Source organism: Antechinus flavipes, chromosome 1 (assembly GCF_016432865.1).
Source record: "Antechinus flavipes isolate AdamAnt ecotype Samford, QLD, Australia chromosome 1, AdamAnt_v2, whole genome shotgun sequence".
In the NCBI taxonomy this organism is placed as follows: Eukaryota; Metazoa; Chordata; class Mammalia; order Dasyuromorphia; family Dasyuridae; genus Antechinus; species Antechinus flavipes.
This window is the reverse complement of record NC_067398.1, coordinates 311,626,321-311,648,963: the sequence shown is the minus strand read 5'-3', so window position 1 is coordinate 311,648,963 and position 22,643 is coordinate 311,626,321. Positions and strand designations below refer to the sequence as shown.

General features: G+C 37.7%; 1 protein-coding gene across 5 annotated transcripts in view; it reads left to right on the top strand.

Moving 5' to 3' along the window:
- RUSC2 (RUN and SH3 domain containing 2) overlaps positions 1-22,643 on the top strand; it is a 52,484-nt gene that overhangs the window by 4,287 nt on the left and 25,554 nt on the right. Inside the window, exon 1 of one of the 5 annotated variants that reach the window (XM_051965312.1) lies at positions 16,979-17,153. The exons of the other annotated variants lie outside the window; for them this stretch is intronic. The gene's annotated coding sequence lies outside the window, so the exon portion shown is untranslated. Of the gene's footprint in view, positions 1-16,978; positions 17,154-22,643 lie in introns of those variants that run through there. 5 annotated transcript variants of the gene reach the window in all.

The following is a 22,643-nucleotide window of genomic DNA, read 5'->3' as shown; positions in this document are numbered from 1 at the left end:
TGATCACACAATCTTGCTGTTGCTATGTACATGGTTTTCTTAGATCTGCTCACTTCAGTTGGTATCATTTCATAGAAGTCTTTCCAGGCTTTTCTGAAGTCAGCCTACTCATCATTTCTTATAGAACAATATAGAATAATATTCCATTAATTTCATGTACCATAACTTATTTAGCCATTCCCCAGTTGATGGGCATCCACTCACTTTCCAATTTCTTGCCACTACAAAAAGAGCTGCTAGAAACATTTTTGCACATGTGGGTCCTTTCCCCTCCTTTATGATCTCTCTAGGATACAGAGAGTGTACAGAGAGGGATACAGTAGTGACACCTCTAGATCAAAGGGTATGCAGAATTTGATAGCCCTTTGGGCATAGTTCCAAATTCCTCTCCAGAATGGTTGGTCATTTCACAAGTCCACCAACAAGGCATTAAGTATCCCAGTTTTCACATATCCCCTCCAATATTTATCATTATCTTTTTCTATCATCTTAGCCAGTCTGATGCGTATGAAGTAGCATCAGAAAGTTGTTTTAATTTTAAACATCAAAATTTTTATTTTGTTTTGTTTTGTTTTTATTTAGGCAATTGGGGTTAAGTGACTTGGCCAGAGTCACACAGCTAGTAAGTATTAAGTGTCTGAGGCCCGATTTGACCTTGGGTTCTCCTGACTTCAGGGCTAGTGTTCTATCCACCACACTATCTAGCTGTCACAAAATTGTTACTTTTGTTGGGCTTTGGAGAGACAGAGATTGCTTGAACTGTTTTACAAGTGGTACCTGGTCTCTAATGGCAAAGGCCAATCAAGGATTTAAGGGAAGGCAGTGTAAAGAATTCTAGATTTGGAAGCAGAGGACCATGGTTTAAACTTGACTTTGCCAAGCTACCTATATAACCCCAATAGTTAAATCAGTTTCTCTGGGACCTAATTTTCTCATCTGTAAAATGAAAATATTGTATCAGATAATAATAGATGACAGTTATATAGCATTTGAAGGTATTCAGAGTCAAAACCTACTTTGAGTCAAATCCAATTTGTCACTTCTCTTCCATAAAGCTTTCTTTGATCATCTTAGTCCACACTGACAACCTCCTCTGAATTCCTATAACGTGTATTGCCTATACTACTCATTAATAATTTAGCTGCTATACATTAAATCAAAAGTTGTTTCTGGGAGCTCTGCAATGCCTTGTACATTGTAGGAGTCATGTATTCACATGATCCCTATTCTCAGTTCCTCAGGGAACTCCCAATCAAATGGGCAGGGGTAGAGTATATCATTGTTTAAATGGCTTTTTAGTTAGTTGGTCACTTTTTTCCCTTATTGATGGATTGGTCACTCAGGCTATATAAACATTAAAGCCAAACAAGCAATCAAATGGAAACTGTCATTCACACAGAGGTAATCAAAACGTGTATAGTTAATCTGTGCCATGTACTCTGTCATCCTCAGAGATCCTTGGCAACCCCAGAGAAACTTCTAAGGCTTCAGGTTATAAGAGGCCTAGCCAACAAATACTTTTGTCTTGTCTTTTTTCCCTATACTATATACTTTAATTAGTATTATTCCTGGCGTTCTCTTGCTACTCCATCCTTAACCTAACATAGCTTCCTTAAGCTACAGAGAACAACCCTGGACTTGAAATTCTCCCCTAAGTCTTAATCAGACCCTCTTGAGAAAATGACTTTTTAAAAAAATAAACCTTATATCAGGCTATTTAACAGGTACAGATCTTCTTACTCACTGTGTTCATCTGTGCCCTCTAGACATGTCTTTGTCATTAAAAGTAGTCATCACTGTTATTATCATTAATGTCTCAAAATATTCATGTCCCCATCAGTGTGCACATTACTGTGCATCTGCTCTACTATGCTATATTCTGGTATAAGCTATATGTGACTAAGTAATAAGGTCATAGACCCCTGACCTTGTAAAGTTTACTGGCTAACTGTAAAAGAGCCAGTTGAACTTTCTAGAAGTTCAACACAGATAATAATAAAAAAATAATAATAGCCACTAAATATTTTTTTAAAAAAACTCATTCTCTTTGCTATTTGGAGACAGTTTAATGGACTATACTTTTTTCTGCTTTGTAATATTGATTTACAGATTTATAAATCACTTTTCATACAACAAGTATATAGAATAGATAGTACAAGTATTATTATTACTCTGTTATATATATAAGGAAACATGCTGGGAAATTATTATTTTTTGTTGTTGAATCATTTCACTTGTATCCTATTCTTTGTGACCCCATTTGGGGCTTTCTTGGCACAGATATTGAAGTGGTTTATTATTTCATTTTTTAGTTCATTTTACTGATAAGGAAATTGAGGCAAACAGGTTTAAATGCCCAGGGTCACACAATTAGTAAGTTTCTGGGATGGGATTTGAAATCGAGAAGATGAGTCTTCTTGATTCCACACCCAGTTCTTTTCCCAATAGTTAATAAATGTCCAAATTGGAATTCAAATTCAGATGTCTTGATTCCAAAGACAGTGCATATATATATGACAGACCATGCAGAGAAAAAAGCAGAAAAGTTTGGTATAAATCAGAAGAGAGAGTCAGCAACATACTTGACTATTTGGGCCATTTTGTGATAGGAATCTGAACATTGGATTAATATCTTGGACACGGCATTTAGGGCAGGTTTTTTCCCTAAAAATTTTGAACTTTGGGAAATCTAAAAATTATTTATCTGATCTCACCTGATGTTTGTATTTCTTTTTTTTTTTTAAATAACTTTTTATTGATAGAACCCATGCCAGGGTAATTTTTACAGCATTATCCCTTGCATTCACTTCTGTTCCAATTTTTCCCCTCTCTCCCTTCACCCCCTCTCCCCCAGATGGCAAGCAGTCCTTTACATGTTGAATAGGTTACAGTATATCCTAGATACAATATATGTGTGCAGAACTGAACAGTTTTCTTGTTGCACAGGGAGAATTGAATTCAGAAGGTATAAATAACCTGGGAAGAAAAACAAAAATGCAAGCAGTTTATATTTATTTCCCAGTGTTCTTTCTTTGGGTGTCGCTGCTTCTGTCCATCTTTGATCAATTAAAGCTCTCTTTATCGAAGAAATCCACTTCCATCAGAATACATCCTCAAACAGTATCATTATTGAGGTATATAATGATCTGGTTCTGCTCGTTTCACTTAGCATCAGTTCATGTAAGTCTCGCCAGTCCTCTCTGTATTCATGCTGCTGGTCATTCCTTACAGAACAATAATATTCCATAACATTCATATACCACAATTTACTCAACCATTCTCCAATTGATGGGCATCCTTTCATTTTCCAGCTTCTAGCCACTACAAAATGTTTGTATTTCTTTAGAGGTCAGAAAGGAAATAAGACATTTTGTTTCATCAACCCTTCTAGTTTTGGTCCAGACAGGAAAACAGGTTTGAGTAGAAATGGGTGAAGAATTATCCTTGGCCTAATAATATAGGCCAAGAAGAGACTTTGTCCTTTTAGTGTTACCATGATTAGAAAGAATCATGAATCCCTGAGACTAGAAATGACCAAAGCTTCATAAGATCAGAGTTAGTCCAGATATTCAAAAACAAGGATCTCCAGATCTCCCAAGCCATCTCTGTGCCAAACTGGCCATGAAATAAAGAAAAGCTCTATTCAGTATTATCCACAAGGTGAATTTTAATACTGGCCTCTATCTCATGAGTTTTTGTACCTTTCTCTGGGATTAGGAAATATGAGGCTTCATAGCAGTGACAGGCCTGAGATTTTGTTTTAAAGGGAAACTTGTTTTCTACACAGAGAACCATTGTGTCAACTGGGACCTATGCCAGGCAGTGTTGCTTATTTGGGGGGAAGCAGTCACATTTCCTAGAGTGACTGACTGTACACATACTCCAGAAGTGCTCCAGTCAATTAATCCCAAGGGGTCTTTTTTGCTTTTTTGCACACTACCTTCTTGGATTCTAGGATATTAGTCTTCATAGTCTTCCTAGACAAAGAAGAAAGTGATGTTCAGATAAGTTAGATATGTAGTCCTATAGCTAAGGAAGGCTCCTGGGAAGAATTCCAAGCTGCTCTCTCATCCAAAAAATGGAGAAAAAAATAAATGAGGACCAGAGAAGAATTAAAAAAAAAAAAAAAACCCACAGCTATCGTTCTATAGCCATAGAATGAAGTGTATAAATAAGCCTTAAAGAATGTAAGGTAAAATAATAAGTTAATGTTAATAGGGAAATCTGGAAATGGAGATAAGATCTAGCAGGGATAAGGAAGGATCTTGAAAGAGAGGTAGATTTTAGACAAGTAAAGAAAAAAAAGGAAGGCAGTTTAGACAGAATAATATAAGCAAAGGCATAGGGACCAGAATGCATGTGATATGTATGGATGACAATGGGTAAGTAGACTAGTTTGGCTGGATATAAAGTATCAGAAAATACAGTAGTAGTAAGATAGAAGATTTAAGAAGAAGATCAGAGCCATGAATACCAATATTCACGAACACAATATTCTCAGAAGATCAGTATGGCTGTACGTATTCTGAATGTGAAGACAAATGGGACAGAGACTAGTTGGGAGAGTACTACTACTACAGTAATCTAGGTATAAGAAGGAGACCCAAGATAGTCACAAGGAAAATGGAAAGAAAGGATGAATATAAAAGGTATTACAAAGGAGAAATGGAGATGGCTTAGTAATGGACTCTGAATATGTGTGAATGTGTGTATGTGTATAAATTAGTCAGAGATGACTAATATTTTGAAATTGAATGACTGGAAAAATGATATAACCATTAACTAAAATAAAAACACCCAGAAAGGAGACAGGGCTTAGGGTAAAGGTATGATAAATTCAGTTTGGGACAAGTTTGATATGGTCAGGCAGTCCTGGATGATTGATTTAAGCTCAAAGTTAGAATGTAAAAAGGCATTTATTGAAAAAGGGGAATGGGTGGAGGCAGTGTAGCTAGATGTTTTCAGTGGGTACCATGCCAGACCTGGATTCAGAAGGATTCACTTTGCTAACTTCAAATACGTTCTAAGTGTCGAAGGATACTTGTTCTTAGAACACTTACTAGTTGTGTGATCCTGGACAGGCCAAAAAACCTATTTTCTTGTCGAATGAAATGCATTTCTTACCCAACTCTCTATGTTTGTATATGTGTGTTCTTCCTTTTTGTTTTTGAGCAGTTTTATTGAGAGTGAGATTCAAGTATCAGCTGCACTGCCTTCTCCTAACCTCCTGCTTCTTATTTGACTAGATGTCTACTTGTATACCCTTTTTATGTATGATAACTTGTCCTTCTCTTCTTTTCTCTACCCTCCCTTTTAGTATATTCTTCATTCCTTTTCTTTCTGGGTTTTTTTTTTTTTTGAAGATTATCAATAAAAAACAGAAGTACTTCCAGGCCTTGCCTAATTAGTCTCTATTTAAACCCTAATGAAGATAGGGTTCATTGGGAACACATATAACCACATATTTAAATGTAAGCAGTTTATCATTTTCATTCATGTTTATCATTTTATCTATCATTACCACTACCAGAGTTTCTCTGGTCTTTTCATCAGAAATATTTGAAAGTTTTTGGTTTTATTAAAGATACATTTTTTCTATGAAGAATTGCACTCAGTTTTGCTGGGTGAGTTATTTTTGGCTCTAAGTCTATGTCCTTTGCCTTTTGGAATATCATATTCCAAGATGGCTGCTAAATCACATATGGCCCTGATTGTGGCTTTTTGGTACTTGAATTTTATCTTTCTGGCTGCTTGCAGTGTTTTTACTTTGACCTGAAAGATCTATGGCTATGCTGTACCAGAGATTTTCCTTTTGGAATTTCTTTCACAATGGTGACTGGTAGGTGCTCTTAATTTCTTTTGCTTTTTGGTTCTAAGAGATCTGTGACATTTCTTCTTCTTCTTTTTTCCCCTACTGAGGAAATTGGGGTTAAGAGACTTGCCCATGGTCACACACAGCTAGGAAGTATTAAGTGTCTGAGGTCAGATTTGAACTCAGGTCCTCCTGACTTCAGGGATGGTACTGTACCATCTAGCTCTCCATGATATTTTCTTATATCTGGGATCTGCTTTTGGTCATTGTGTTCAGATATTCTTAGTCCAGTGATTCTTAATTTTTTTTTCCTTGATATATTTCTAGATCAATTGTTTTTGCTTTGTGATCCTTACATTTTCTTCTATTCTTTCCCAACCTTTTAACTTTTTTTTTTAACTATTGTTGTATTATAAAGTCATTGGCTTCTAAACATTTGATTTATTCTAATATTTAGGGAGTCTGTTGCTTGGGTAAGATTTTGTACCTCTTATACCAAACCATTAATTTCTTCTCCAGTTATTTCTTCCATGACTCTAATTTTTCTTCCTAATTTTTCCTCAGGTTGGTCTTATTCCATTTATAAAAATATTTTTTTAACTTTTTAAAAAACTCTTGCTTCATCTATCCAGGAATTCTAATTGAATTTATGCCCAAGATATGTTTTTCTCCAAGGTTTTGCTTGTAAATGTTTTAGAGTCATTTTCTTCTCCTACATTTGTGTCTTTAAGTATTCCCTGCCACCATAATAGGAAATTATGAAGTTCTTTTTTGTTTATTTGTTTGTATATTTTTCTAACTTGCTTCCTAACATCAGACAAGCTTTAAGACTGACCTATGCAGCACTTTTGGAGTGAAAGTCTATTGCTGCTTTTGGGGATTATTGAGTATTGTGTTGTTCCAAGATCTCAAGGAGAGGGTGGGTTCCTACAAGTTTTTAGTGTTCCCAAATTGGATTGATCTAGGGCAGTCTTAATTGCTTGTCCCTGCCCCCCATCTCTACAAGTTCCTGATCTGGTTTGGGTCTGAGCAAGAGCAGATTGCTGTTGGATTTCACCCTTCTCAGAGAGCTAAAAAGCTCTGTTGATTCAAGTGGCAGAATTGTGGGCCTTCCTTTGGAAGGAATTCCTGTTTTGCTTATTCATTTGAATGCTAATGCTAGAAGTGAAACCCTGCTCTGAGTCTGGGGTCTTAGCCACAACAATTCTGCTGCTGCTGCTGCTGCTGCTGCTATTGTTGGGTTTTGAACTTCAGGGTCTTTCTACTTGGGAATAGAATACTATTCTGTGCACAAACTCCCTTCTCACTTCACTCTGGGAATGGGCAATATCTTTGTCATTTGGCACCTGTCCCATTGCAATGCCCTGGTATAGGTCTAGGAATGACTCAGTGGGTCTGAAACCTCTCATTTCTCTTGTACACAATGGTGTAGGCATTACATTCCTGGACTGATTTTTCACTGTCCACAGATCTCTCTCCGTATGCTGAGCTGAGCTGGACAAAAGACTCACAGTGACTTTTCCTTGATTTCTCCAACGAAATTCGATCTGATGCAGATATGTTTGGAGAAGTTTGTGAAAGAGAGTTCACTGCATTGCTCCTACCACTCTGCCAAATTAGCTCTACCTCCTATCTTTCACTCACCTTAACTTGAACAAAAGTGCTCCTTTCCTTAGCAATCTTCTCCCCACTTGGGAAAGTAGAGTACCCCAGTGGACCCTGGAAGTATGCTTTGGTATTATAGTAACTTGGCTGTCAACACTGGATACCCTTTTCAAGACACAATGATTTGAGAATGTGGCTACTAGGCTATCTGTGGTCCTACAGTTAGAATAGCCTAAATTTGGATAAACCTTGACAAGTAACCCTAGGGAGACTTAACAGTCCTTTCTTAACTGGATATAAAGACATGGGTGATTTTGAATGACCTGATCATCATCTTGTCCTTGTGTTTCAAAAATCATAACTCAGAACTCTCTATGGGAAAGAGTATCTTTCTCTACTTACCTACTATAGTGGTGGTCACCTTGTCATCTCCTATTATCCTCAAAAGTGCTGTATTTATGTGGAAAGCCCTATTTGTCTATAGAGAGTTGCCCCAAACTCCCTTTGAGACTTCACAACTTATATGATGATCTAGCAGTAAAGACCCATAACCAAAACCTGATCTAAGCCAGGATCTAATTTATCTGAAGCAAAATTGTGATAGAAAGTTAAGAAGAGGTGAAATGAGACTATAAATCCAGTCCATCATACCTTCTTTTTAAATTGTCATCTATTCCCTTGTTTTCACTCATTGGGAAACTAGAGGAATTCTGTTCTAATTCTCCACTTTAGCCACCTAAAAAGAGACAAAGGACAATACCCATCTGGAGCCTCTAATTAGTTTCATTGACTTTGCAAGTTCCAAACCAGTGAAACTCTGCAATTGACAAAACACTGAGCTGTCTTCGTTAGAACATAATCTCATTAGCCATTTTTCAACTGATACATTAGATTTCTGTTTAAACTCCTGCACTCTCCCTAGTTCCTTGATGGTGAAAGCACATTTAACTTCTGAATGCCCTGTGGAGTAAATCACTCCTTGGAATCTAATAATGGGATAGGCCTAAGGCTTTTTTTTTTTTTTTTTAAACCACCTGTACTGGTTCCCAGTCCTCTTCTCCTATTCCTGTTCTCTTCACTTATAGCCCTAATCCTAGCAGGGTTTAGCATCTTTTCTAGAGAATCCTCTGGGTCAGAGAGCATACTTCCATCTGTGGCCTATCAGTCCTCATTCCAATTAATATTGCCTTCTTTCCCTTAAGAATCTTAGTAGATTCTTAAAACTACTTCTGCTTTCAAGGTGTGGTCCTTAAAGTTCTTGAAGTTCATTCATCTCTGCCTCTAATTGTCCAATTAACAAAAACAATTTCTCTCCATTTTCCTTAATGTTGGTGGTTTTGAAATTTATTAACAAAAGCCAAGGAATACTTAATTTTGCTGTGTTTCTATTTTACTTCTAGAGTTTCTTAAACATCCATTGGGTTAATACTAAAAGGTAAATGGGAACTTCCTCCTTACTCTATCAAGAAGATTCCCCATATATCCCAAATAAATCTGCAGCTATAAGATACCAGGTCCTGTGTATGAACATCCAATCATTTGAGGATATTCTGCAATACTTTTCCCCTAGTTCAATAAATAAATTAACCATGAAATTATTGCAAACAACATCTGCTAACCACATTAGATATATAAGGCCAAGTCTATCTCAGGCCAATCCAGTATTTCAGGCTCAGGACTAGAATGCAGTGAGTCACTTAAAACTACCAAATCAAATAAAACTATTTTACTGGTGACAAAGGCTTTAAAAGAATGAAATTCCTAAATGCTAATAATGGAAGAACATAGAAAAGAAAGCTAAGTCAGGATCTTTAGGAATGCTTGTATTTGAGTGGAAAAAGGAAGTAGTGTCAAATGAGAAAGAATTGTGGGAATAATACCTGAACGATATAGTATATAATAATTCCCAGGCAGGAAAAAAGTTTTAAGAAGAGTGCTAAATCCCAAAGAGGATGAAAATGTTTAAAACTCCATTGGTCAGGTGAGTAGGAGGTCATTGCTAATCTTGAACAAGAGAGTATATTCATTGATGGGTGTAAAAACCATATTTCAGGGTATTAAGGACTGACTGCATCTGTCTTTGGGGATAGTGATTCTAGACAGCTGTTACCAAAAATGTTGAAAAGAAGGGAAGAAGAGACAGCTCTGCCTGTTTGGGGTCTTTGTGTCTCTGGAATCAATAGTCAGTTTAATTCTGAGTCTTGAGTACCTACTTCCCCAATTCACTTGGCTGGTCTTGCTGCAAGTGCCCTGAAGTCTTTATACCATTTCCTGTTTCAGTTATCCCAATTACTACTATTCTCGCTGACAAAGAAATGCACGTGAGTGACCTGCCTTTCAGCTTAAATCTTGACTGACTTGATTATTCCGTCCCTTTGTTTTATATTGGCACTAGGAATTGCTGTCAGCTCCTCCAAAGACTCCTATTCCAACTGATCTCTTATCCTACCCAGGCCTCCTCAAAAAAAAACAAGAAGAGAAATGTCATCTGTCATAAGAATATGGTTTGCACAGATTGGCTAAGATGACAGGAAAAAATAATGATGAATGTTGGAGGGGATGCGGGAAAACTGGGACACTAATGCATTGTTGGTGGAGTTGTGAACGAATCCAACCATTCTGGAGAGCAATCTGGAATTATGCCCAAAAAATTATCAAATTGTGCATACCCTTTGATCCAGCAGTGTTTCTATTGGGCTTATATCCCAAAGAAATACTAAAGAAGGGAAAGGGACCTGTATGTGCCAAAATGTTTGTAGCAGCCCTGTTTGTAGTGGCTAGAAACTGGAAAATGAAATGTCCATCAATTGGAGAATGGCTGGGTAAATTGTGGTATATGAATGTTATGGAATATTATTGTTCTGTAAGAAATGACCAACAGGATGAATACAGAGAGGACTGGCGAGACTTACATGAACTGATGCTAAGTGAAATGAGCAGAACCAGGAGATCATTATACACTTCGACAACGATATTGTATGAGGACATATTTTGATGGAAGTGGATTTCTTTGACAAAGAGACCTGAGTTTCAATTGATAAATGACGGACAAAAGCAGCTACACCCAAAGAAAGAACACTGGGAAACGAATGTGAACTATCTGCATTTTTGTTTTTCTTCCCGGGTTATTTATACCTTCTGAATCCAATTCTCCCTAAGCAACAAGAGAACTGTTCGGATCTGCAAACATATATTGTATCTAGGATATACTGCAACATATCCAACACATAAAGGACTGCTTGCCATCTAGGGGAGGGGGTGGAGGGAGGGAGGGGGAAAAAAAAAATCGGAACAGAAACGAGTGTCAATATAAAGTAATTATTAAATAAAAAATTTAAAAAAAAAGAATATGGTTTGCAAGCCTGCTTTATGTACTTATTTCTTCATTATGGATGCATTATAATTTATTTATATAATTTATTAAATAGGTAGATTTGAGAAAGTGGGGTGTGTATTTGTAGTTATTACTGTTTTCTCAGTTGCCTGATTTGGGTCAACAAGATCTGAGTTTTGGGGGAGTTTACCCCATGCTTTCAGTATTTTACTTCTCCATTTTAGATACCCTGACAGTGGATTTCTCAATGCCTTCAAAATTGTGTCACCACTAACTTGGATTTCTTCTCTAATCCAATTGCTTTTTCCACTTCTGTTTTCTTCAGTATCATATCTACTCTCTCGAACAACTATCTGAGATTACATTATAGTTGTCATGGCTTCACATGCCAATAAAAAGGAATTGTTATAAAAAATCTTAAATCTTTTATATTTTTAAATCTGTTGTCCTTCCAGTTTCATCCTCACTTGCTTTCAAGAATGACTTTACTTAATTGGGTCTTTTGCCTAGTTTTCTTTATACTCATTTTTCCCTATATCACTTCTCACTATGTCATTTATGCTTGTATCATTTTTTTTTTTTTTACAAACAAGTTTATATTTTATACCATTGCTATGCTTGGCTACCATGTTTCATCTCTTTTTGTTAGATGATATGTTTGCTGACTGAGACAGTTTCTAGTCTCTTTTGGTCTCATTATAATAGTTGATTTACATCAGTTAAGCTTCTTTAGGAAATTAGTATAATCAGTATCAAAGTTCATTTCTCCATTCAGTTCCTATATTTCAGCATCAATAGTTTTAATTGTATATCTTTTCTCAATTTTATTCTTTCTTTAGAATTTGTATTAATTTTGATCCTTTTTCTAACTATAAATAGGCAGTTGTTTCAGAAATGACTCCCATATCAGTAAGAAGTAATTTTTTATCTAATAAAATATAAATTCCTTTTTGTGATATCATTTAGTATTCAGCAAGTTCAGCATCCTCCATCTTTGTTCTCAAAAAAATATTTTATAACAAACATATAAAGCTTTGGTGTAGTTTATAATCTTTTGACTTTTTACGTTTCTTTTTCTTGAACTGTATTTTCTAATGTGTTTTTTTTAACCATCTTCTCCTATACACACTTTTATATTCAAATCTCTGTATTTTAAAGTGTTTGTTGGTTCAGAATGGAGATGGTTAGTGAATTCTTAATAGAATTTCTGTATCCTAAGTTTCTGTAACAGATATCAATACATAAACTGTAATTATTTTCATAGTGATAACATGAGTTTTTATCATGAGCATCATAATACAAGATGACCAAGTATCCCATGAAATGTTTTAAATATATGCTTCATTTGGGCAGCTAGGTGACATAGTAGGTAGAACACCAGCCCTGAAGTGGGGAGGACTTGAGTTCAAATTTGGCCTCAGACACTTAATACTTCCTAGCTACGTGACCCTGGACAAGTCACTTAACCCCAACTGCCTCAGCAAAAATTGTGTGTGTGTGTGTGTGTGTGTGTACTTCATTTATTTTAATATTAATTTTTTTAAATTTGAGTTCCAGATTCTCTTATTCCCTCTAGCTCTTGAGCCCTGTCCATTGAGAAGACAAAACATATAAGTAATATATGTGAAGTCATGTAAAAAATTTCTATATTAGCTATATTGCTCCCCCCCCCCAAAAAAAAAGAAAAAAATAAAGTGAAAAAAGTATGCTAATTTACATTCAAGATCATATCAAGTTCATATCAGTTCTCTTTCTGGATGTAGATAGCATTTTTTCTTCATGAGTCCTTTGGAATTTTCTTGGATCACTGATTGATCAGAGTAGCTAAGTTCTTCATGGCTGATCATTGGTTTTTTTTTTTTTTGGTTTTTTTTTTAATTTTATTTAATAATAACTTTGTATTGACAGAATCCATGCCAGGATAATTTTTACACAGCATTATCCCTTGCAATCACTTATGTTTCGTTTTTTCCCCTCCCTCCCTCCCCCCCCCCAAGATGGCAAGCAGTCCTATATATGTTAAATATGTTGCAGTATATCCTAGATACAATACATATTTGCAGAACCAACAGTTCTCCCGCTGCACAGGGAGAATTGGATTCAGAAGGTAAAAATAACTCAGGAAGAAAATCAAAAATCAAATAGTTCACATTCATTTCCCAGTGTTCCTTCTTTGGGTGTAGCTGTTTCTGTCCATCATTTATCCAATGAAACTCAGTTAAGTCTCTTTGTCAGAGAAATCCACTTCCATCAGAATACATCCTCATACAATATCGTTGTCGAAGTGTATAATGATCTCCTGGTTCTGCTCATCTCACTTAGCATCAGTCCATGTAGGTCTCTCCAAGCCTCTCTGTATTCATCCTGCTGGTCATTCCTTACAGAGCAATAATATTCCATAACATTCATATACCACAATTTACCCAGCCATTCTCCAATTGATGGGCATCCATTCATTTTCCAGTTTCTAGCCACTACAAACAGGGCTGCTACAAACATTTTGGCACATACAGGTCCCTTTCCCTTTTTTAGTATCTCTTTGGGGTATAAGCCCAATAGAAACACTGCTGGATCAAAGGGTATGCACAGTTTGATAACTTTTTGGGCATAATTCCAGATTGCTCTCCAGAATGGCTGGATTCGTTCACAACTCCACCAACAATGCATCAGTGTCCCCGTTTTCCCGCATCCCCTCCAACATTCATCATTATTTTTTCCTGTCATCTTAATGGCTGATCATTGTTACAATATTATTACTGTTATTGTATACAGTATGTACTGCTACATTTTTGTATCTATGTGTGTTTGTATTATATATTTGTATCTAGAAATCCTTTTCCTTTTTCTTTGATCATTTTGGGGTATCAACCTAGTAGTTTTATTGCTGGGCCAAAGGATATGCACAGTTCAATAGCTCTTTGGGCATAGTTCCAAACTGTTCTCCAAAATGATTGAACCAGTTTGCAACTCCTGCAGCAGTGCATCAATGTACCTATGTTCTATGAATTTTTCTTCTCTTCTATAGACACACATTAAGACCAATTTGATCAAAACAATCAACAAGCATTTATTATTATGTGCCAGGCATTGGGATATAAATATAAAAATAAGATAGATACTGTCCTCAGAAATCTTAAATAATACTGAGCTGAATAGATAAGGTTTTATTTATAGCAAGATATGTCAAAATTAATACAGTAGTTTCTCCCATAGCATAGCCAGTTCTTGGCCACTGGATAACAATGTTATATTTAGAGTACCAAAAGTTAAGAATATTTTCAGATAGTTTATAAACTATCTGATTCTTAGTACCTCAACTTTGTTTACTCTCTTTCTTCCACCAAGAAGTAGAAATGGGCTGTAAGGCCTGAGGCCAGTTGCTCTGGTCAAAGAATTCAGCACCAAATGACTAGCCTACTTGGAAGGAACCTTTCCATACTTAGCTAGTTTGGTCCATAGAAAAGAGACATAGTCTATTACAAAGCTCAATTTCTCATCATAGCAGATTTTGTATTTTGTGGGCAAAACTTTTTAGAAGTCAGGATCACTGCCACATCATGATAAGATATTGGAGTAGGATTTTGTGAAATTTCACATACTTGAAGTATTTTAATATGTCCCATATTAATGTCCCAATATAGGAGGACATTGTATGATCAAGGGTAGATTGTATGATCCAAAATATAAGTTATGCAGTAAAATGAAGAAAATATTAGTGTGGATTGGAATGTCTAAGGAACACTTTATAGTGGAGGTGGGAAGATGGGTAAAATTTAGATAGAAACAAAGCATAGAGAACATTCCAGATTAGAAAGAATGTTACGAGCAAAGATCAAGGAGACCAATCAGACAAGAGTGGAGGATACATGATGGGCTCGGGAGAACTAAGGTTAGGTAGTCAAAATCAAGTCAAATTACAGAGGGTCTTAAAAGCTAGGCAAGAAGTTTGCGTTTTATTCTGTAATCAATAGGAGGTCAGTGAGAAAGGGAAGTGACCTGAAGTGATGTAAATAATAGATGGATGGTAAAGGGAGAAACTGGAAGCAGAATAGAAGACTGTTTATGTTTATAATGTGACAATGTATATATTTTGCTTCAAATTAATAACTTCCTTAGTATCCATTGCACTCATTGGTATCTTATCAGAAGTCCTATAAATCCTATTTATAAACTTCAGGAAGAGTTTTTTAGTGATGGCAACTGTATTTAGGTATGGCAGGAGGTCTGTGGTGTAATTAAAGTGGGCCAAACCAATAAAATTTGAAAGCTGCTCTCCTATATCAGCACCTGAATGCTAGCTGTCTTGTGTGACTAAATCACAGACTTTTAGTCTTTTCATCTTAGCACATAGTCTCCATTGTGAATGGAAAGGATATGAAGCAAGGGGCTGGGGGTGGGGGAAGGTGGTGGGGAGGGAAGGTAGAGAAGGCTCAGCCTGCTTTATATGTTACAATTCTCTGTGAGCTCAGAGTTCTTCTTCTTTCCTCCTCTCCTCTCCCTTCCCCTCTCTGTTCTCGGCCCCAACTTATTTTCTCCAATTTGTGTCATATGTTCAATGACTTCTTATCTAGCTCTTCAGACAGGAAGGAGAAAGTTTTTGGTGGCTAGCAAGATAGAGACCCAATGACCTGGCCTTGATGGTCATGTGGCACCATGGGAATGGAAAGGTATTAGATTTGGAATTAGAGGACCTTAGTTTGGATTCCACCCCTGTCACTTGCTACCTGTAAGACCCTGGGCCCTTAGGTCTTATCTAATCTTTCCAGATCTCAGTTTCCTCATCTGTAAAATGAAAGTTTTGGACTAGATAGTTCCTAAGGTCTCTTCAAGATCTAAATCTCTGATGAAGTGACAGAATAAGTATGAGGATGACAGCTTTGGGACTATTTTTTGCAGTCTTCTCCTACCTCAATAGGATTAACCAGGTCTGAGATCTTCTTTGGCCTCTGAGGTTAGAATCTTAAAGAGTCAAATAACAGAGAGTGAGAAAAGACAGTACTTCTGCTTCTTGTAAATATAGTTCTTCAAGACAAAATTGTCTTGATTTCAGGATAGCAGAATGTCTGCTATAGACCCACGCAGCCCACCCTACCCTTCCTCTTCATAGAGAGCTGGTTTTGAACCACGAAAGAAAGTACAAGACAGCCTTCCTGCCAGAGAGCCAGGCAGAACTCTTACAGAACTCCTTTTGATGATCTGGGAGTTAGTTCTTTTTCTCAGCACAATGTCTCTTTAACTATCATCCCCAGAGCTTTGTTCAATAGTTCCTTGACTTAAAGGAGCTTTCTTCCCCCAGATGGGATGATTGGAGGAATAAGGTTTGGCCCCACAGTTACTAAAAACAAAGCTGTAACATTGGATTTGGAGAGAAATCTCAGTTTCTGCTACTGTAAGGGATCCCACTGGAGGGATGAGAAACTGAGCCTCTGTGTTAGGGCAGGAGGCCATTCTTAAGGTGAGAGATACAAGTTACTAGAAAGCTATCACTCTCTGTCCCTAACTTCATCTTCCTAAAACAGACCTCCATCTCCTAATCTGAGTCTCACTTGCAGTTTCCTCAGAGCTGCGCTGACTTCATTTGGGAAAGAGATAAATATCTCCTTCCAAAAAGCCTTTCCCTCTGGTTAAACTACCAGGAACCTACAGAGAATAGGCACAGTATTGATCTTTGAATCTCTTTCCTTCATCTCCTGAACCTCAGAGTGACTCTCCCAGGACTTGGTGAACTTCTATAAATGACTACCCTAGGATCAGTCTAGATATACTTCCTGTCCCCCTCCCCCAATTCTTGCACCTCATCCCCATTCTAGGCCCACTGAGGTTAAAGGAAAGGGGCAAGGAGAGGAAATGAGGTGTCACTGAAAGGTGGAAGAGGGAAAGGCTTCCAGCTAAGAACTGAAAGGAATGGCCCACGGAAAAGGAGGAAGCCCCAAGTCTGTTTCCATCCCAAGTTCTTTCCCAGGGACCTCCTAGGCAACGAGGAGGACTGGGCCCAGCCCATCCTGCTTCCTCTTCTGTTGCTCAAAAAGAATCATCCAAACAGTTCCGCCTGCCCTGGATCTCTGACTCCTTCCTCCTCCCTCCCTTTCCCTGGGCTGAGAGCCCATAGGGATTGACAGGGAGGGAGGCAGGCTGAATGGCTGTGCTGTGGGCATGCCTATTCCTTCCCTTTCCCTCTTCCCTCAGCAACAACGTCACCGCAGCAGCAGCGGCGGCGGCGGTGGCAGCAGCAGCAATAGCAGCAGGGACGCTGGGGATGGAATTGCGCAGCCCCTCTGCATGGGCAGAGATGCAACTGTGAGGAACAGAAAATAGAGCTGAGGAAATCAGCTAGATTCCCCTGCCCAGCCAGGCCAGAGCCATCAGGAAACCCGAAGGTCTAGTTGAAGGCTCCTTACAGAGGTACAGCTGGATGGGGAGGGAAGAACAGGGAGGCTTGGATGGTTGCCTGGCTCGCTCTTTTGCACCTCTAGATCCTGGAGACTGGCTTTGTCTATCTGGCTCAGGGCTGGGAAGAAGGGGTTTGATAGAATAGCCGCCAGAACTCCTTAATCGCGCGCACGCGTGTGTGTGTGTGTGTGTGTGTGTGTGTGTGTGTGTGTGTGTGTGTGTGTGTGTGAAGCACAGGGATAACAAACAGCCAGGCCAAAAGGGTTTGTGCTGGTGCTGCCCTGTCAATGAGGTAGAATGTCTCCCCTCCTCCCTCCCTCCTGCTGGCCAAGACATCAGCATTTGTTTTGGTTCAGAGAGTCAGACTGCTCCCTCCATTCCACTGCTGTCTATTTGAGAGAGGTAGACATAATCAAAGACAAAAGGCTGAATTATGTGTTAGAGAATCCTGCCAAAGGAAGGCTAAGTCTTTATATAAAGTCCCCCAAAATGGAGTGACGCTAGAGGATTAAACTCTCCATCCCCATGATTCTATAGGGACCAGAAAGCCGAGCCTCAGTATAAGATCTGACCAGAGACATTCAGAGACATTATTTCCCCCTGAGGGCTGACCAGGGATGCTCTGAGGTGTGCAGGATCAGCCATTAAGGAGATTGAGGTAGAGATGGGTGGAAGATGGAGCAATATCCAGACAGCTGACTAGAAAGTCAATAATAACCGAAGAGGTCCCTGGTATCACATTCAGACTCTTAGGGAGATATATTCCCTTCTTCATTCTTTCATCATTCTCCCTCCCTGACCATGCCCTCTCACTTTTTCACCTGCCCTCTCAGGGAATTTTTCAGTATATTATAAGTGAGCATTTCTATTGAGAACCATGTCCTTGCATCTCAGGGCTCTCAGGCCAAGGTCACTGAAATCTGGGTCCAGACTCAGTGTTCTAACTCCTACTCTCTACTTCATTTTCTACCTCTCCTTGGAGATGGCGAGAACTGAGAAAGGTAGGCAAGAGGACACCTACTAATATGCACTAGCACTGTCTGGAAGATAACACTGGCTATAAGGTAGGGCCTTCTTCCTTGAATACTAAACATTTTTCTAGCCAGGAGTGTCCCCAAGATATCCTGTCAATCTGAAAGAGGCTCTCATGGTGTGGGCTCACCTACAAATAGAAGGAAACAGAGGCCCCTTCCCTCCATTTTAATAGTAGTTATTTTATATATTTTCTATATTCTTGAAACAAGACTTTCAGAGACCTTACCTCTATTGCAGCTTTGGCCTAAAAGGAGAAGAACCCCAGGGAGGAGATTGTGGTCCCTGCTAGTTGCAATATGATAATCACTAGCTTCTGTGGAAAGAGCAAGCCAGGGTTAAAAAAAGGACCCTCCCCAAAATCCTCCTTCCTTGGTGTGGGGAGTTGGTACTTGTGTGGTTGTCATCATTGTTGTACTTGGGGTCTCATGTGGATTGAATCCACAATTCGACAGCTAGCCTGGTTAAAGTTATTAATTCAGTCATCAAGCTTATTAAGCATTACTATGTGCCAGATACTGTGCTAAATTAAACATAGATTCAAAGAAAGGCACTGTCCCTATTCTTAAGATGCTCACATTCTAATGTGGGATTCTCCTCTTGGTGTCCCAACCCAAGAAATCTGAAAATTGAAGTAAAGGAAGGTTATGTGTGATGAGGGCTCTTTTTTTCTGTAGCCGTTTGTCCCTAGGGAGAAAAACAAGGGCAGCTCTGAGTGGAAGTAACATCGGTTAGTCTTGGAGAGTCAGAGCAAACTGACTGGTCAGAAGCTGGCCTAGAGTGCTTAGCTGGATGGGCTTCCTAAAAGACAATGGATTAGGCTTCCACTTATTTCTCAGGTGTATCCTTTCACTCAGCCTACCCTTAACCAGGGGTGGCTTTTCCTCATGGTTGAGAACTATACTATGAGCTCCCCTAGAGCCAGGGTTTAGTCTTCTCCTCTCCCCATAGCACAGGGATGGGACATAGGAAGCACTCAGTAGCACACAGCCTGCCTTTTTGACCCCAGATTAAATGAGAACACAAGGAAAGAAGGAAGGAGGGGGGGAATAAGCATATATTATGTGCCAAAGACTGTGCTAACTACTTTTTCCAAATATTATCCCATTTTAATATTTACATGAATACTTTCTCTTGAAATATAGGGCCTGTTGTATGAAAAAATCCCTGAAAGCTAAACCAACTTTAAAAAGTTAATGAGATGATTTCAATATGGCCACTAGTGGGAAAACTTTCCTCAAGGCTTTCATAACCTATTCTCTAGCCTGGGAAAGGGTAAAGTACAGATTTTATATCAGTACATGAGAAAAAAAATCCAGGAGTTTTAGGTGATCACAAGCTCAAAGTGAGCCAGAAATAATGATGGAATAATCAATGGAATAGTAAAAAACATAATCTTTTGGTTGCATTAATAGAAACATAGTACCTAAACTGAGGGAGGTCATGGATATATCATACTGCCTCCTAGTTAAGCTGCAACTTTAATATATTCAACCAGGCAGACCATTGATTATATAATAAGAAGCTTTTTTATTAAGTACGTTCCATGTATCAGGCACTACACTAAGTTGTCAGTATACAAAGAAAGGCAAAGGACAGTCCTTGTTCCCATTGAGCTCACAGACTGTTGGATAGCCACATCTTAGGAAGAACATTGATAAGCCTGAGAGAAAACAAGAGATGGTAAGAAAACTCAATATTGAGTCATATAAGGTTGGAGAAACCAAGGATACTTAACCTTGAAAAAGTAAAACTTTTGGGGGACACATAATAATTTTAAGTATTTGTAGGATTATATATGAAAAGTCCATCTCCATTTTTTTTTCTAAAACTCGCTGTGTTTCTGGTAGCGTTAATTTTTTTTTTTTTTTTTTTTTTTGCAATTCTTCAAAATGTATTTCCACATTTATCATGCTATACAAGAAAAATCAGAAAGGGGGAAGAATGAGAGGGGAAAAAAAAAGCAAGTAAACAATAACAAAAGGGAAAACACTATGTTGTGATCCACATTCAGTCCCCACAGTCCTCTTTTTGGATACATATGGTTCTCTCCATCACAAGTCTATTAGAATTGTCCTGAATCACTTCGTTGTTGAAAAGAGCTATGTCCATCAGAATTGATCATCACATAATCTTGTTGCTGTATACAGTGTTCTCTTGGTTCTACTCACTTTACTTAGCATCAGTTCATTTAAGTCTTTCCAGGTCTCTCTAAAGTCATCCTACTGATCATTTCTTATACAGTAATAATATTCCATTACATTCATATACCATCACTTATTCAATCATTTCCCAACAGAAGGGCATCCATTCAGTTTCTAGTTCCTCGCACATGTGCGTCCTTTTCCCTTTTTATAATCTCTTTAGAATACAGGCCCAGTAGAGATCCTGCTGGATCAAAGACTATGCAGAGTTTGATAGCCCTTTGAGCATAGTTCCACATTTCCCTCCAGAATGGTTGGATCAGTTCACAACTCCATCAGCAATGCATTGGTGTCTCAGTTTTCCCACATCCCCTCCAACATTTATGATATATCTATTTCTGTCATCTTAGCCAATTTAGAGGTGTGTAATGGTATTTGGTAGCTTTAGACTAGGAATTGATATCCTACCACTGTCAGCCATCTCACAAAGTCTCTAGCCCAAGTTCTTAGACCTTACTGATCTCTGTTAGTCTCTTGGGGAATTATAGCTATTTCTTGGAATAAATTCAGAGAGCTTTGTCTTTGGCTCCATTGCTTTCATCTTCTTTCAAAATTTTATTCATTTTGAACTTAAATTCAAAAAAGACAAAAAAAGAACATTTCCATGTACACAGCATAAAATGAAAAGAGGATCCAATATAAAACCATGAATTTTGATTTCACAGTTTTCTTTTTTTAAAAAAATTATGTAATAAGTATTACACACCATTTTCAAAGTTTTGCTTCCTTCTAAGTTTTCTTTTGTTCTCTTTTGTTCACTTTATTACTTTTTCTTTCTCTCTCTCCCAATCCTGCCCTGGGGAAAGTCTATTCCTATGTATATATGCAAAATTATACTATACATATTGTTTTAATCAGTTCTTTCTCTGGACATGGATAACATCTTCCTTCATAGGCCCTTTGTAGCTGATTTGAGTATTTACAATACTCAAAAATGATTGAGTCGTTCAAAGTTGTTTTTTAAATAATTGCTGTTACCATATACAACTTTCTCTTGATTTTGTTCATTCACGCTTGATTATTTCATTGCAAGTCTTTATATGTTTTTCTAAAATCAACCAGCTCATCATTTCTTATTAAGCAGTAGTATTCCATCACAATCATTCCATTTCACTTAAATTGATTTGCATATAGACAAAATAACTCTTTAATTGTTTTCATCTTCTTTCTAAAATTCTCAAATTGAATTCCAACTTGAAGAAATGCATTTCCTAAATCTTTCTCGTCCCTGAGCCAACCCCTATTTAGAGAGCTATCACACCTAATCCCAAATTAACTCTCCCTCTTCTGCTGCTGCCACAAACTGAGTGCCTGACTTGGGTACCAGCTTCTTCTTTCTTCTTCTACCCGTACCTCACAAACTATAAAACTGTGTTTCCCAGAGCTTAGGCACTTAATACGTACTAGTTAACTGACTACTATTTAGAAGGGGAAATGATATATTTTCATTTCAAAGATAATATTAAGATTATTAGAAATATATATAAAGATAATTTATCCCCTTTCAGATTAGATTTTGTCTTTGCTTCCTAGGGTATGTCCATAAAGATTACCATTAGACACATATATGTGTATACTTGCAAAACCATACTATACTTCTTTTTATCAGTTCTTTCTTTGGATAGATATGGATAGCATCTTTCTTCATAGTTTCTTTGTAGTTTATTTGAGTATAATGCTTAAAAATGACTGCCATTCCTTAAGGCTAGAGCCTCCATACCATAGCAGTTGCTCTCTCTTAGTCCCAGAAGAGAATAGAGTCCTTGGAATCAAGATGTTCCTTTGCCAATTTGGGGATTCATTTACTTGAGCTCATATCAAACTTATTGGCTAAATCTACAATTCTGTGGTCATTCTCAACCCATTAAGAATCTTGATTACGCCCATCAATTGGAGAATGGCTGAATAAATTGTGGTATATGAATATTACGTAATATTATTGTTTGGTAAGAAATGACCAGCAGCAGGATGATTTCAGAAAGGCCTGGAGAGACTTACATGAACTGATGCTGAGTGAAATGAGCAGGACCAGATCATTACATACTTCAACAACAATACTATATGATGATCAATTCTGATGGACATGGCCATCTCCAGCAATGAGATGAACCAAATCAGTTCCAACAGAGCAGTAATGAATTGAACCAGCTACATCCAGCGAAAGAACTCTAGGAGATGACTATGAGCCATTCCATAGAATTCCCAATTCCTGTATTTTTGTCCACCTGCATTTTTGATTTGCTTCATAGGCTAATAGTACACTATT